This window comes from Canis aureus, chromosome 7 (assembly GCF_053574225.1).
Source record: "Canis aureus isolate CA01 chromosome 7, VMU_Caureus_v.1.0, whole genome shotgun sequence".
Lineage (NCBI taxonomy): Eukaryota > Metazoa > Chordata > Mammalia > Carnivora > Canidae > Canis > Canis aureus.
In genome coordinates, this window is record NC_135617.1 from 38,628,665 (window position 1) to 38,631,061 (window position 2,397).

At 37.0% G+C, this 2,397-nt stretch overlaps 1 pseudogene; it reads left to right on the top strand.

Moving 5' to 3' along the window:
• The first annotated feature begins 1,243 nt into the window (after positions 1 to 1,243).
• LOC144316825 (archaemetzincin-2 pseudogene) lies at positions 1,244 to 2,189 on the top strand (annotated as a pseudogene).
• The last annotated feature ends 208 nt before the right edge of the window (positions 2,190 to 2,397 follow it).

Consider the following 2,397-nt stretch of genomic DNA (forward strand, 5'->3'; position numbering starts at 1 on the left):
TCATCTCAAATCACTCAGAGAACTATAATGAGCTCTGTCACCTTAAGGCAAGTCAGAATTCATGTTCATATAATTAGGACCCTGAAATATGTGTCCTGATTTTCTTGCAGAAATAGCTTAGACTTAGTAGTCAATCTTTCTCAGTACCAATCCTGATTCCATTATTCACTGGTTGTGTGACTTTAGGAACTAAGCTTCAGCTTCCTCATCTGGACAATGGAGATGAAAATAGTAGTTCCTCACAGGTTTTTGACTAAGAATGAGATGAGATGCAGGACAGTTAGTACTGCAAAGACTTTATAAATGATAGCTGTTTTTACCCATTCAAATATATTTACCTATAACAGGAACACTTCTACCAAAGGACTTCTTTCTGTTATAGCCTGATCTTCAACAATACACACATGCCTCATTTCCATTTTTGCTTTTTCTCACACTTTTCCTTTTCGAAAATGTCTCCTGTGTCACCACTTGATTAATCTACCATCCTTTAAGAGGCATCACAAAACCCACCCAAATCACTAAATCTTAACAGCTTTTAATCCTTGTTATAACTTTTTCAAAATTCATTATTCTCTAGTAAAGTGACTTTTGATTACTTTGATGATTTTTAATAAAAATGTATTTGATATTTTTTCATGCATTGTATCTTTTCTCCCCAACTATGATGTTTTATAAATGATTATTTGTCCCATATAGTAGATATTATACTACAAGATTCAGGAACCATTACTGACTTATTAAAGTACTACAAAATTCAAATGATGGAAAATAGTCAATGAGTTCATGGCAAGAGATTGACTTGAAAATGTTGATGATATCAAAGTATTAAGTCACATACCAAAAGAGAAAGAATTAAGAACTAAGAAATGAAAATATAAGGCATGCAGGGGCCAGTGAAGAAGAGGGGTGGCATGGAGGCCCAGCAAGGGTGAAGGCACCCACAAAGCACTTTCTCAACCAGGCCCAGGCATGCCCATCCTTGTATGGCAAAAACTTCAATGGGACACTTCCCCTCTAAAGCCTCATGGTGGAACTGCTGTTTGACACATTCAGAAGGAGGATGACAGCTCTACATAGGAGCACAATGTGAATGGAAGAGACCTATCATTACACAAACAGTAAGGCACTCTGAACAGACACTAAATAAAAACAGTTCTCATCTCAAAACAAAACAAAACAAAACAAAAAACAATGCTTGCGTTACAGTATAAGTTAGATTCTGGTGAACAGCATTTGCTGAATGAAGTCTTCAAGCCAGACCATGATCTCTTTGGACCCATTAACTTGCATTTGCAATCAGATTGGATCATCTCTCATCCTGAGGCTCCCCAAGACTTTGAGCAATTTTTCAGTGATCCTTACAGAAAGATACCATCTCCAGAGAAATAACAGTATTTGTATACAGTGCTTTGGATCTCTAGGAAACATCAGAATTATTAGTGAATAATATACTAAATGGCTCAAGGGCTACTGTGAAGCATTCTTCTACAGCTTGACAGTAAAATATTAGAACTGGTTCCTGTCTCTATAAGGAGGTGTTCCTTTAGAGTCAATGATAACAAATAAAGCCTACATTTTCATGCAGGACACATCCTCCAGTTCTTAAAAAAGAAGAAACCTGGAGATGCCTTCTGTATTGTGGGAATAACAATCAATCATTGTTATTCCTAAGAGACTCCTGGAATTTTGTCTTTGGATAGGACCCTTTGACAGATGGCATGGGGATATTCAGCTTTGCCAGGTTCCACAGTGATTGCTTATAGCTCATGCTACAATGAAAAAGTAAACAAGCTGTAGAAATTATCTTTAAGTGACTATTCAGTTTTTGATACCTATTATACTCCAGAAGTGACTAGTGTTCTGCTGCTTCACCCCTCTAAAATTTTAACCCATGAGATTGGACACATATTTGGACTTTAACACTGCCAGTGGCTTGCATGCCTAATGCAAGACTCCAACCACTTGGAAGAAACTGACTGGCACTCCCTCAACCTTTGCCCTATCTGTTTACACAAGTTGCCATGTACAAAGTGCTGGTGAGGTAGATTGATGATGAATCTGCTGACATCCCTGGAGTTAGTACAAAACACAGTCATGAGGATAATGTGAATTTACCAAAACCTGTGGAAACCTTTAAGGAATGGAAAGAGTGGATACTAAAATACCTTGCTGTTGTCCAAAAATAAGGACCCTCATGTAGGATAATTAAAATAAATACTTGCACATTAGAAAAAGAAAAAAATGAAAATATAGTACAGTCAGGTTTTCTCCTCTACTTCAGAAGTTTGCAAACAAAGTATAGTAACTTTCTCATAGTATTTTGGTGTTTATCACTCAGCTTTCATCCTAATACCCTCCACTTACCCAGAGATGCATGTTTAAGCAGTTCCCTAA